The sequence below is a fragment of the Cicer arietinum genome, chromosome 1 (assembly GCF_000331145.2).
Source record: "Cicer arietinum cultivar CDC Frontier isolate Library 1 chromosome 1, Cicar.CDCFrontier_v2.0, whole genome shotgun sequence".
NCBI lineage: Eukaryota > Viridiplantae > Streptophyta > Magnoliopsida > Fabales > Fabaceae > Cicer > Cicer arietinum.
Window position 1 is genome coordinate 31,777,431 of NC_021160.2, and position 15,355 is coordinate 31,792,785.

The following is a 15,355-nucleotide window of genomic DNA, read 5'->3' on the forward strand; positions in this document are numbered from 1 at the left end:
GAATGCCGACATCTGAAGTTGTTCCTAATGATTCTGGAAATAGATAGGCGATCGACCTAAGCAACCAATGGTTATGACCACATCTTTTATTAGACAATAGGTTGACATAGAGATCCATGACATCCTGTACAAGTCTCTCATAAATATTTTGACATTGTTAAACCAATGATTCATAATGAGGTTCCACAAGCTAGTGAGCTGGAGACAAAATGAGCCAATTAAGGTGAAAATGCTATCACTTCTACAATTCAAAAAACACAAGGGAACAAAGGTCAGGTAGGCTACCAATGTTAGTCAATCATTGCACCAGTATGACATTCCTAGGTGCAGTCGAGTCCTATACATTAGTACCTTATGCTCCTTATAATTCCCATCCTAGTATTTTTGTCACGGCTAACCTTGGGGAGCACCCAATGGAAAATGATATGGTCATGTACATATGTCTAGGAAGCCACCTAAAAGTAGTACAAATTGGAATGCCACCAATATTGCTCTATGACACTATTCACCACGCAAACAAGATGTTCTACATTGAAACACAAGCCTTCGGGGTAATACCCACCTTGATCGGCTAATCCTATAATACATCTACCACAACCTGATGTACCTTCACCACACTTGACAGCTTCAACTTTACCAAGCACAAACATGAGTTATACTGGTGAATAACCATGGGAAGCTGATGGAATTTAATAGCATAATACCCCAATGGTTCCAAGAACTCTTGTGAGAAACACGATAGAAATTAATCAATAGCATAAATGGGGGAATCCCCCACCTCATGGTTATTTCCAACAAGGTTTCTAGAACCCTGCAGAGAACGTGTGGCGCCAACCAATTGGAGTCGAGGCCAGACCTCTCGGGCAACAATCGTGTGAACCTAACCTCATAGCCGATACAATCAAGATGTACTTTGAGATTCATATGAAACCCATTGATATGCCTATGATTAGGAAGTATTATCCTGAATGGAAAGATAGACTAGTGCCTCTACCTAAATGCTATAAAACTCAGGTATTTGCTACATTTTTTTTGGGAAATATGACAAATCAACAATGGAGCACATTGGAAGCTTCACTACGTAGTCTAGTGCAAAGAATTATAATAAGTTCCATAAGTTATAATTGTTCCATTTATCATTGACATGAACAAGTTTTACTCGATATTTGTCTCTCACACCAAACTCCATCCAAAACAAGGCAGACATGGAAATATGTTTCCATGAAAGATTTTATAGGCCTCAACCTAAGGTTACGACAACCGATTTGATGAGTTTGAAACAACTAGTTGATGAATCAGCTACTGACTTCATAGAGAGGTTCGAGAAAAAGGTAGGGAAATGTTCAATCCAATTTCCTGATGTAAAGTATGCTTCCATGGCCATCAGTGGTATGCAACCTCAACTAAGGGATAAGTTGGTTACAGAAGCTTGTCATAATCTAAAGGATTTGGCTTCCCGACTAGTACACATTAAACAATTTATTCTAGAGAAGTAAAAGAAGCATGCTAGCCGAGGAAAAGGCCAACACCTGGTTTCTATAATTGATTTGGAAGAATATGATGATGATATGTCAACTAATTCTATGGCTGACATTTGACAACTAAGATCCAAAAAACTCCTTCCTTGGAATAATTTATCATGAAAGTATTTGATTTCTCTTAATAAATCTTGGAGTTCTCATAGGCCTCTAGTCAAAGCTCTTCAAGTTGTTGCAATTTAAGCTTCCTATCTAAACCTGCTTGATCAAACTTGAGGTTGCAACTCTTGACCACCTAGTATCCATGATTCTCTATTTCAAAAGGAAGGTGACATGCTTTTGCAAACACAAGGTGATAGGGAGACATCCCTATTGATGTTTTGTAAGAAATCCTATGAGCCCAAGTAGCTTCTTCTAGTCGGGTGCTCCAATCTTTCATATTTGGCATCACAATTTATTTTCTAGAATTTGTTTAGTTTTCTTTATTTGTGATTTCAGCTTGCCCATTAGTCTGGGGGTAAGAAAGTGTAGAAACTTTATGCAAAACCTCATACTTTTGAAGCAGAGATTCTAGGGTGTGATAGTAGAAATGAGTGCATTAATCACTAATAATTTCTCTTGGTATTCAAACATGCTAATAAGTTACACCTGACAAAATCCACAACAACTCCAGAATCATTTGCTAGAAATCGAGGCAAAAGCCACTTGAAATGGGTATTAACCCACAACAACACTTTAGAGGCATAATCAACAACAAGTAAAATGTAAACAAAACCAAAAGAGATAGCGAAAGGACCTATAAAATCAATTCCCCAAAAATAGAACATGTAAAAGAAACATATGCTGCTCGGGCATTTCACTGCTATGAGTGACTGTTGTACATGTTCTATGATACTGCTCACAAGTGCACAAAGTTTTAAACACATCTTTGAAAATGGTGGGCCAAAAGAAACACATCTCTAAACTTTTCTCGTTGTTTGATCTGGTCCAAAGATCCCCCTTACTTGAGAAGCACGAAAGAAGTTAAGAATAGACTAAACCTCACGATATGGAACACATTTCTTCATCACCTAGTCACTACAAAATTTCCAAAGATATGGATCGTCACACACATAATACTTTACATCACTTTTAAGTTTGTGAATCTAGCAACCAAATCAGCAAACCTGTGTAACTCACGTAGATGTAGAAGCTTATCATCAATAAACTTAGAGACATTTTGCCTTAACATTGTCAAATACTTAATCTAATATAATTCAGTGGCAAACAAGTAGTATTTACTTTGCCTCTTCAAGCTATAAGTATTCTTCTTGTGCCTTTTCAGGCTATACCACTAGAAACCGTTCTAGTCTTCTCAACAATATGGAAAACTATCGTTGAGGATTACAAGTAGTATTACATTTCTTTAGGTGCCTCTTTTGAGTTAAAGATTTGTTGACACTATAAAACTTGAGTTCATCAATTCAAGTGAGTTTCTGAATTGACACATAATCTTTCTAAGGACTCTTACGCTTATTGAAAGGATAATACAATTAAATTCTATATCAATTCAAGTGTATAAAACTATTTGATTGGTTTACATCAATATTGAAATATTTAATAACTCTCATCAATTAAATATTTATTTGAACATTGCCTTTTTCTTTTGATACATAAGTAATCTTTGACTTTTTCAATGATCACATGATTATTATTTTGTTATCCTCACTATAAGCTCATTTTTGGATGATCCCTTTGCCTTCATGTTCTAGTGTAACATCACATGTACTATTAATTAGAGGAACAAAATTATTTGTCAAAGGAATGTTGTCTTTTGACGAATAATAATTCTCTGTTGACTTGATGACTTAGAGACATTGACTTTTCAGAAGATAGCTTTATTAGAGGAACCGTTTATTCGCAAAGACGTTCCAAAGTCATTTACTTCTTCAAATGATTTGATTTTTATCAGAGCATTGAATTTTTTAAAGGCTTGTCTTGTTAGAGGATTGTGTGACTTAAATATCACTTATTTTTATTCTTAGATTCTTGAATAGAGGATCAACAAAAGTCTTGACTTATGGTTGACTTTTGCTAGAGGCAGACGATCATATTAGAGCTCTTTTACTTAGGGATCAAAAGAATAAACATTGACTTATTTTCATTAACTTTTTCTTTTGACTCAAAGTATAAGTCATGCAATGCTCATTACAAATATCTTGTTAATGTTGCTTAAGTGAATAATTTGTTGCGATCAGATGAATATTCACTTTATAAAATTCTCAAGGAGTTTCTTATATATTATGATTTACTCTATTAGTAAACAAAATACATTGTTTATTAGATAATAATATTATTTGTTTTAATAACACTCAAAATATTTATTTCGAACTTACTCGTAATTCATGCTACCTTAAAATATAAAATTTATTTTCTAACTTAATTTGCACACTAACACAAATTAAGGTATAATTGTTCTATTATTTGTGTTATCATCAAAATATTAATAAGATGATTGTAGTTAAACCAATTTTGTACTTACAAAACTACACTTCTCCTTCATCAATTCTACATTAATGTTTTATCAAATTAACAATTTTTTTGTCAAGTACATTAATATTGTATTCAAATTTAGACCATCACTACAACAACAAAAAATCTATTGTGACACTTAACTTTTAGTGATACATCTTTATTTGTCACTATAGTTACTTTTAACTACAAAGAGAGTGTCACCTATTCTAATTTAATATAATACATCATAACTTTAAAAAACTCAAATATTCACATCCAAAAAATCAATTCACCTGTTCACTAAAAAATCAATTCACCTGTTCACCAAAAAATCAATTCACCCAATAACATATTCGCCCTTCATTCCAATTTCGATCTTCTCAAATTTTTTCTCCCTATTTCATCTAAAAAATTGTCAAGGTTTTTCCCGATTTCTTCATTAATTCTCGTTTTTCCGTTGAAGAAGCTTTTCTTGATTTCTTCAATGATTCTTCGTTTTTCCATTGAATAAGCTTTTCCCGATTTCTTTATCATTTTTTCCATTATGTCTTTAATCAATTTCTTCAATTTCCTCTTCAATTGATTTCCTCTTCAATACATATTCATCTTCAATCGTTTTCCTTTAATCGAATTACTCTTACGATTTATGATTCAGACTCAACAATTCAGATTCAACAATGTAGGGATTCACGTGTAAGTGAAAATTGTTTTTCCTCTATTAGAAATTTGCATTGGTTGAATGATTTGATTGATTTTAGTATTTTATATTTTATAATTGATTTGAAGTTCTTCTATTTTCATGTTCATAGAAAAGATAGTGATAGATCAAAAAACAAATATGGAGTTTCTCATCTTCAAGTTCAGGTTTGATTGAATGATTTTGTTGAAATAGTATCATGTAATTTTTCTTAACATGTATTTTCCTTCAATGATGTTGTATATATGCTTTGTAGTTCATATAAAATTTGCTTCTAGGATCAATAGTCAGTATTATGGTTTAATTTGTTGAACTTCTGCTTGGTATTCTAGTTGAACTTCTGTTAGAATCATGAGTTTTAATTTATTGACATTCTGCTTAGTACTCTAGTTGTTTCCAGAATGAATGATTTTTAATTTATAAATTCATGATATTTGTTATTTTTTATGGAATCACACAAGGGAAAGTTAATATTCACATTCTTATTTTTTTTTCTTCTATAATCCTTTTAATTTTTCCATAGTACAAACCTCAATGATGAGATTGAGTGTCTTATGTTCTTCATCCCTGTAATGATGTTTTTATTTTTTATGGTTCTAAGCAATCTAACTTCAGAGTATAATCTTAGATATTTTTTTTATTTTTTATTTTTGTCTTTTGGAACATCTATCTAGGTGTCACAGCGTTTGTTCCTTTGTTTGTTTGAATCTGTCATGAAGGTGTTTGTTATCAAGTCTAATGATTTTTGTTTGTTCTAACTTATCGAGTAATTTTGTTGGTTTTTGTGATAAATGTTTCCTTCCATTAAGGTATGATATTATTGTTGTTTCTTTCCATTTTGTGTTGTTTTATTTATGTATTAATTTATTTTCAGAATTGCTATACTGCTTAGATGATGAGTTGGAAAAACACTCACATCAGTCATTAGAACATTTGTAGTAATTTCTAATACACATATCCGGAGCATTAATTACATGTGTCGCCGTTAGAAGTGGGAATAGACTAGGTAGTTTGTCTCCGGTCTATGACTTGGCCTATTTAAAGTTCGATTTCAAAGTATAGTATGACTTATTCTCACCTTTATGCAATGGTAAGAAAACACATTTGTGTAGTATTCCCAATTTTTTTGTTACTCCTTTTTATTTGGCTTGTAATTTAATATTGCTATTACTTACAGCATAATAGTTTTGAATTTTGTTTGCATTTAACATTTGATATTAGTGATAGCAATTTGCAAATTGGTTTGCATCTTTCTACCGACTTCATGGTTAGGAAATTTCCATTTGGTTTGCATTTTGCTAATGCTATTGTTGGTTGCATACTGGTTTGCATTTTACTATTGCCTTCAATTACTTTTTGCAATTTTATGTTGCCAACCTATCTGTTAGATTGGATTTCCATATTGTCGTCATTCTTCTCTAGCATTTTGTCCAGTCAGTTGCATCATTAATTAACAACAAAAATTTATCTGTTTTGGAATTGTTACTTATGCAGCTCCGGTATCATGACATTGATTGTGATTCATAACAATAAGTTTATTTTAAATTGACAAAGCTTTATTCTCCATCCATTGAGACTAATGGTTGACCGTTAAACAGATAAATTACTTTTTTTGATGGTATTCTTTTTCATTAGTGAAGTTTCTTGGATTGATAATTGATCATAGCATTTGGGCACATGTTTTTAGCTTTTTAGTTTGATATTTTAAAAGCTCTTTATAGCTTAGATTAATATTTTTAGCTTATTTCTAAACTTTTGGTCGAATTTGAATTATAATTATATTATTTGTATTTTGACTCTTTCTCACTCTGTAGGTCATAATTTGAGCCCTGAATATCGGATTGGTGCATATGAGTAGGCGTTGGAAAGATAAAAATATGAGCTACAACTTTTGTGTTGGAAGAAAAGACCAATTTCGAACTTCACTGGGCCTAAATTGCAGATTTCATAATCTGCACTTTTGTAATAATTTTAATTAGCGGGTCACTTGTTTTTAAACCCTAAAGCCCAATATCAAGTACTATATATTGGCAGTTTTGTTTCTTTTCTAGAAACGGAAAAATTAGGATTCAAATTGCTACAAGAATTAAACAGATTTATTTTAATTTCATGGAAGACCGATTTTATAAGATTAATCCACGAGTTCAGAGTTTCATCAACACCTTGAGATTCAGGTTACACTGTCAATTTCGATTCATGATTCTATCCTTGTTTATTTGATTATATTGATATTTTGATTGCTTAAATTGAATTTCAATAGGATTGATTAAATTTATTTTACAGAATTTGGTTTCAGTTTCTAATTTAATTGAATTATAATTTTGCAACGTTTGATCGTTAATTGTAATATTTTGATGATTGTGATGCTTAATCCAATCAAAGAAACCAAATTCACATAGGATTGATTATGCTTGTTTCATCAATTCGATAGTCAAATAAAAATAGAATCACAAATTAGAAATTAAACTCATTGATAGAATTTGTGATAGACCTGAAACTCGAATAAGTAGATTAATCGTTTTGCTCATCTGTTAAATTAAAAATCTAAAAAACCCCTTTCTAATTTTAATTTTCAATTCGATTATTATTATTATTATTATTATTATTATTATTATTATTATTATTATTATATCAGAAGTCATTGGGAAACGATTCGAGTTATTACCTATATTTACATTTTATCAATTGAATTTGTCTCGTGTGCGACAACGATTAGTAATGATAACATAATTAGTAAAATGATTAATTATTGTGATATATATTCCTTGAAGTTTCCCTCTTAAAATATATCCTTATTTGTGCTTGAAATTTACTTCAAAATCTCTTACTTTTGCATCTAGTTTCCATAATTACCACTCTCATTATTCCTACCCCACATATTATAATGCATCACATTTATGGATTTGTTTTTTAGACAAAGTTGTAAATTGGATATGCTTAGCAAACTCTATTACCTGCATTAGGCCAAGTAGCAATGTACATTGAAGAACATTCTTAATCGGCTCCTGGAATTCAGTCTCCTTTTGAAGAGGTAAGCTAATCTTATTGAAGTAGAGTGAATTAATTTAAATGACTCATTCTTGTGAGGCTGCGGTGAAATAGCGATACGTGCTTTGATTTATTGTATTCTTCTTTTCCTTTATTTATATCTAAATTATATTTTAAGCTATATTTATTCTATGTTAGTATATATTGTTCTTTTTCTTTCTATATATTTAAGTTATATTTATTAACCTTTTTGCGTTATTTCATTCAATTTTTCACTTTATTGTATTGAATTGAATGGATAAGAGTTGGATATCCTATAACCATAAAAACTCTCTTAATAAAGAGAAGCACATTAGAGGAGTTATTAATTTTATTGATTTTTCATTTGCAAAATCAAATGATGGAAATATTTTATGTCCTTGCACCAATTATGTCAATTGCAAGCGGCACTCTCGGATGGATATTTATGAGCATATAGTCCATTTTGGGTTTCTAATAGCTGATGTTACTCTGGTCTTCCATAATGAAAAATTTAGCTCGTCTAGTTCTCAAAGTTTATCTCTAATAGAAGGAGAGTTTAACCATGACATAGATACATTGATTCATGATGCCTTTGGAATACATCCAACTAATGAGAGTGATGGTGCAAATATAAATGCGGAGGACAAGGATCCCAAAGCATTCATAGATGAACCCAATATGCAACAATCTGAAGAGGATAGTAATTTGGATAGTTCTACCAGTTGTTAAATGAGGAAGAGCAAAATCTTTATCCTAGTTGTAAGAAGTTCACAAAACTATCATTTACTGATCATTTGTATCACTTAAAGTGTCTAAACGAGTGGACTGACAAAAGTTTTTCCATGTTGTTAGAGCTATTAAGGGATGCATTCCCAATATAAAATACATTGTTGAAATATTTTTATGATACAAAAATGATTATTTGTGGATTAGGTCTCTCATATGAAAAAATCCATGATTGTCCCAATGATTGTATATTGTATTGGAGAGATTTTGCTAATGCTCAAATTTGCTCAAAATATGGTATGTCACGATGGAAACTAAACTCTAATAATAATGAAGGTAGAACAAAAATCCCTACAAAGGTTCTTCATTGGTTGTTCTATGACATGGCACAAGGATGGTAGAACAAAAGATGGGCTCATGAGACATCCAACTGATTCTTTCGCTTGGAAAGATTTTGATCGTCAACATCCTGATTTTTTGTGCGACTCTCGTAATGTTCGACTATGTTTAGCTTTTGATGGTTTTAACCCTTTCAAAACCATGTCAATTTCTCATAGCACTTGGCTTGTTGTTTTCAACCCTTACTCCATGGATGTGTATGAAGCAAACTAATTTTATACTTTCATTGCTTATTCTCGGTCCAAAAAGTCCAAGAAATCAACTTGATGTCCATATGCAACCTCTTGTGAACGAACTAAAATAATTATGGGAAATTGAGGTGAAAACATTTGATGCATGCAAAAAAGAGTCATTCCAAATGTGTGTTGCTATCATGTGGACTATCAATGATTTCCCGACATATGAAAATTTGTTTGGCTGGAGCACTAAAGGTTGATATGCTTGTCCATGTTGTGGTTTAAAAAATGCGTCTAATTGGTTGCATTATAGTCAAAAGTTTTGCTACATGTGTCATCGTCGTTGGATAGAGCCTAACAGTAAGTGGAGATACAATAGAGGAGAATTTGTTGGAACACAAGAGTTTAGAGCACCATCGGAGCTACCTAATGGTGCAAGTGTCTTGAGACAACTGGAAGAATATAAGAAGTCAACTACATCCAAAGATGTATCTAAGTAAAGGTAAAAAATATTTGCTTAGAGCTTGTTACCAAATGACATCGAATGAGAAATAAATATTTTTGGAAGTTCTCAAAAACTTAAAAAAACTCAGATGAATATTTTCTAATATTTCTAGATGTGTGCAAGTGAGGCAACACAAGATATATGGTCTCAAAAGCTATCATTGTCACCTTTTAATGCAATAGTTTCTTCCTATAGCTATAAAAGGTTGTTTGTCTGATAAAGTGAGTTTAGCTATATGTGATCTTTACCATTTTTTCAAAGAATTGTGTGGCTAGGTTCTTAATGAGTATTATTTGGAGCATTTGGAGAATCGAATTGCCAAAACATTGTGCCAATTAGAAAAGATTTTCCCTCCATCTTTTTTCACTATAATGGTACATTTGTTAATTCATTTGGCATATGAGACAAAAGTTGTAGGTCCTGTTCATTATTGATGAATGTATCCCATTGAAAGGTATTATACATTTTTTCAGTCATTTAATTTCATTCTTGAATTATTAATTAAAATTATATTATCTTATTTGGTGACCTAAAATCTCCTTTTTAGGTTCCTTGTTACTCTAACGTCATTTGTTCGTAATCGAGCACATCCAGAGGATCTATTGCAGATGGTTATTTAGCTCATGAATGTTTGATATTTTATTCCCGATATCTCTCTTCGGTGCAAACCTATTTTAATAGACCTAGTCGAAATGATGATTCAAATTTTGTGGAAAATACAAATCTTTTAAATCCTAGAGGAAGACCATTGGGAAAAAAGTGTAAAATTGATTCAATATAAAGAAAAGAAAAAGAGCTTCACGGATTTTCCTTGATGAGATAACATTGTTGCTAGCAGGTATATACGTGTTTTTTAATAACCATAATATCGACCCTTCCAAAAGTAAGTCAATTTATTTATGTTTATATTTAGTTACTAAAATTTGGTTTGACACCTTTATACTAATTATAATGTCTAATCTCTCTTAACCTTTTTACATAGAGAACACATTGATCTTATTAGGAGACAAAATCGTCGACTATCTTCTTATGAAGTTGACAAAATTCATGGTCGGTCATTTTCTGATTGGTTCTGTAAACGAGTATGTGTTACAAATCATTTTCATTCCTAATATATAATTTATAATCATTTATAATTTTAACAATTTACAATTGTGGTAAGTTTCATGTTTGGAAGAGCAAGATAGTGCTCTAGTGACAGATGATATCAAATAGTTTGGACGTGATCCTCTATAATCGACTATCAATTACAATCTTAGTAATGGGATGCATTTGTTCACATATTTCTTGTAAAATTAGTAATGAGATATTTTGGGATGCTTCCTATTTCCATTGCATCCGATTAGTAATTTTCATTGATAATCGATAAAAATTGTGCATTTGTCCATATATTTCTTTTTACACAATTTAATGATTGTTTGAAAGAGGACAATATAAACTTGTCATAACATGAGTGAAAGATGTTAAAACTATGTTTTTGGCTTGGTTTGAAGCAAATTGCGAGTGAAATCAAAAGATTAGAAACAATTAAAATTTTAAAATAATTGAATTTTTAATAATAATAATAATAATAATAACTATTATTATTATTATTATTATTATTATTATTATTATTATTATTATTATTATTATTATTATTACTCATGTGTTTACAACTTTATTATAAGGAAAAGTTATTTTATAATTTAAAAGTACTAATGATTAGTAAATATATATGTTTCAGATTCTTTTAATTAGTATATAAAACAACTATATAATCTATGATTGAATAGCTATATTAGAAATTACTACTATGATTAATTGATAGTGGAAGATATATATAACTAACGATCCACCACACCTATATACTACTTGCACCACACCACACCACACCACACCTCAATTTAATCAATTTTAAAATATAACTAATGATCTAAAATGAAAGCCAAAAAGATATTATATATATGAGCCGAATTGATACATAAGAAATAAATCGTTTGGTGAGGTGTCTACGAAAGACTGATTAGTATTCTGCAACACACAAATCTTTCAATAGGAAGTTAACAAACCACTCGCTTTATGTGAAACCGATAAATTAACTTAGCAAATCGTAATACTTTTGGCACCGAAGTCATGTAAATACAATCTCAAATAAAAATATACTGCATCAACATAAATAATGAGAAAACTATATTTTTAGACACCGACAAGTAAATTAATCAAAGAAATATTGATTATGTTAATTCAACTTTGATTCAATAAATGAATAATCACACCATTCAACTTTTCTATGGGACATTTATTTTGATAATTTAGAGGAAAAAAAAATTCAATAACTTAAATTGCATTTTATCAAAATATATTTTATCAAAAATTTAACTCTATCGGTTTATTTCATGTTTTGTTAGTTGAATTGTCATTTTATATGATGTAAAAGATTATATTATGAATATTATGAAGTGTTTTTGAATAATTGTTGTTATTTTATATTTAAATAAAATATTATATTTTAATTATAATTTTGTAAAGATGATTATTAAAGATAAATTAGTTTTACCGTGTATTTGAGATGAGCTTATACTCCACATAAATAAGTTTTGAACCTCACTTAAATTTTGAAGTCCACATTAATTGTGTCCTACGTACATTAGATGAGTTAGTGTTCTATAAAGTTATTGAATTGATTTATTTATTTTCTGCATAACAAATGTGTGTATTTGATTTATCTTGTTATTATAGATGTTAGTTATTGTTGTTTTTAAGTAAATGAACTAATATTAATTATTGAATGTAATTGTTTATTCTAAAAAATTATTTATATTATTTATATGTTTACAAAATAATTTTGGAAACATGCGACTCCCGTGATAGATTTTTCATGTTATCGTGCCTGTTGAGAACGTGGGTTAATCTCTATCTCCATGTGGGGATATATCTTCCGAAGACTATTTTTACTCACAATCAACTTTATCTAAAGTCAAATCAAGAAATGGTTTGGAGCTACTTGTTTTGGATGATAAAGGTTCAGTTTGTAATACAACTACTTGTTGTATATCTTATATTTCATTTATATATATATATATATATATATATATCAACTTTAACTAATGGCTCTGTTATATTCAAGAAATTCGTATTAAACAAACATTATTGATACTATGATTTGCATAACGAGTAATATCGGATTGTCTCAAAATAGAATATAATGTCATATTGAGATATGTAAAACGTGTGGCTCAGTACGGAAACAATTTATTGTATGATTTTCAATTTCTTCATTTTGTTTGAATCGCTTTTTTGTTGTTGTAATCATGCCGTTACATAAATTTTCTTGATGCACGTTCACTACTAGAAAATTGCATTTTAGTTACTATTATTAGCGTCGGCTCCCGACTCCGACGCTAATTAGCTGTGTAATTCTGTAAACTGCATTAATTCTATATACTGCATTTAACTGTGTAATTCTGTAAACTGCATTAATTGATTTGTTAAGTACTACTACGACTACTATATTTCTTGTTCCTCTTCTACACATTTCCATTGTTGCCTTTCATTATTACATTGCTGCCTTATTCAATTGCTCCTGGGTTATTAATGGAACAAATCAGAAAATTCTACTTATGCTAATGAAATCAGAAAATTGTGCTCTAACTAAAAGAAGTTTAGTATTCCGTCAAAAAAAAAGATGTTAGTATTAACTTTTAGTCACCACATGTGGACATATGTGCCGAAGTAATAGTGGGGCAAGTGTCTATGATGTTTGAAATTTGGTTCTAGAGTACGAGATGATTACGTAGATGTCTGTGTTTTTCTGCGATTACTTAGACATGATTTGTGGTTCATTTTTCTGCGTTTTCTGCATTTCTGGTTCATTTTTCTGCTTGGTTGTGTAAATTGTTGCTTTCTAACTATCCCAAATGCATTGATGCAGAACCTGGTCCCCTGTATCCTGGTGAATTTCGATAAACAACAAATCGTAGTTTGGAGGGGAAGGATTATAAGCACTTGAAAGGTATGAATGTTGTTAATTTAATTATACTTTGTTATTAATATGGATGTCATAGTTTGGAGGGGAAGGATTATACTTTGTTAGAACTATATTGAACTATAAGGTTATATTTATAATATTTTTTTAATTATATTATCTAATTAATACAACATCCATCATTCTTAATTTACATCTTCCACTTTCACATTTTAATACATGAAAGGAATTTCCACAGTTTAAGTCTTTTGTGTCAGCTATGAGATTAATCATTGAATTGGGATATTATATTAATTACTCCCTCAACAATGTGTTGGAATAACTATTAGATATTTAGTTAATTTACATTGTTATATTCAACTTTTAAAAACATTATAATATTTTAGTTAGTTTTAGTCAAATCAAGTTAGTTTTCATCATTAAACTTAATTTTATTTACGGCTAACTAACTGACTAATATTCAAGTTAGACTTATTCCTTGTAAGTAGTATATATATATATAATCATCCTTGTATTTTATTTTATTTTCACTCTATCATCATATTTATTTAGAACTATAAAAATTGTTTAATATACTTAGAACTATAAATTGTTCAATATAGTTAGTTGCATTGTTATGCAATGCCATGATATAAATTGGAAATTCTGTTACTGTTTGAATATTAATCTCTAACTAATTTTTCAAACTTATTTAGTGATTGACAAGTTAAGTTTTGGTCTTATAGTAAATGGATCGTACTTGGATGTACAATAGGGTACATGAAAATAGACACGGATTGAAAGAGGAGTATGTTAGTGGTGTTAAAGATTTTGTGAAGAGGGCTTTGAAACAACCGATTTGTATATCTGAGGGAGGGATAAGGTGTCCGTGCATAAAATGCAGATGTATGAAGATATCTGCAGCAACTACTGTTAGACTTCACTTGTACCGGGATGGATTTCAACCAGATTATTGGATTTGGAGTGAACACGGAGAAGTGAAGCCAATGGTTGAAACAAGAGGTGGTTCGACTAGTAGTAGGATTGTGCATCACGACGACCAATTGAATGCAATGGATGAAATGGTGTTTGATGCTTTTAGGCCTTATCGAGATGTCCTTGATGTGAACACTAACATGGGAAATGAGTCATTTATTGAGGATGAGTTGCCTAACGAAGATGCAAAACGGTTTTATGACAAGTTGATATCCACCAACAAGCCCATCTACGAGGGGGCTACCCAATCAATGTTATCAATTTGTGTTCAACTTCTGGCAATTAGGTCTAATTGGCATGTTCCACAAAAAGGTATAGATTTTGTTACAAAAATGCTTAAAAGTGTATGTCCAGTGCCAACATGCTTGCCCGATAACTATTACCAAGCAACACAATTGGTTTCAAAGTTAGGGTTGAAGGTTGAGAAGATTGACTGTTGTAAGAAAGGATGTATGTTATATTACAAGGATGATGACAAGTTATCTGAGTGCAAAATTTGTCATTCTCCTAGGTTCATTCCACGTAGGACTGGTATGGGAAAATACAAAGATGTTCCAGCAAAAAGAATGTTTTATTTCCCTATCATTCCTAGATTACAAAGATTGTATGCATCAACAGAGTCTGCAGCTGAAATGAGATGGCATCACGAGAATAAAAAGAGTTCAAATGTCCTTCGCCATCCGTCTGATGGAAAAGCGTGGAAACATTTTGACAATGTATATCCTGACTTTGCTAGTGACCCCAGAAATGTAAGGTTGGGTTTATGTTCAGATGGATTTACTCCTTATATTCAAGCGTCTGCTTCTCCATACTCCTGTTGGCCAGTTATACTCACTCCATACAATCTTCCCCCTGAAATGTGCATGACCAAACCATACTTATTTTTGACTTGTCTCATACCTGGACCTTCTAATCCCAAACAAAATATAGATG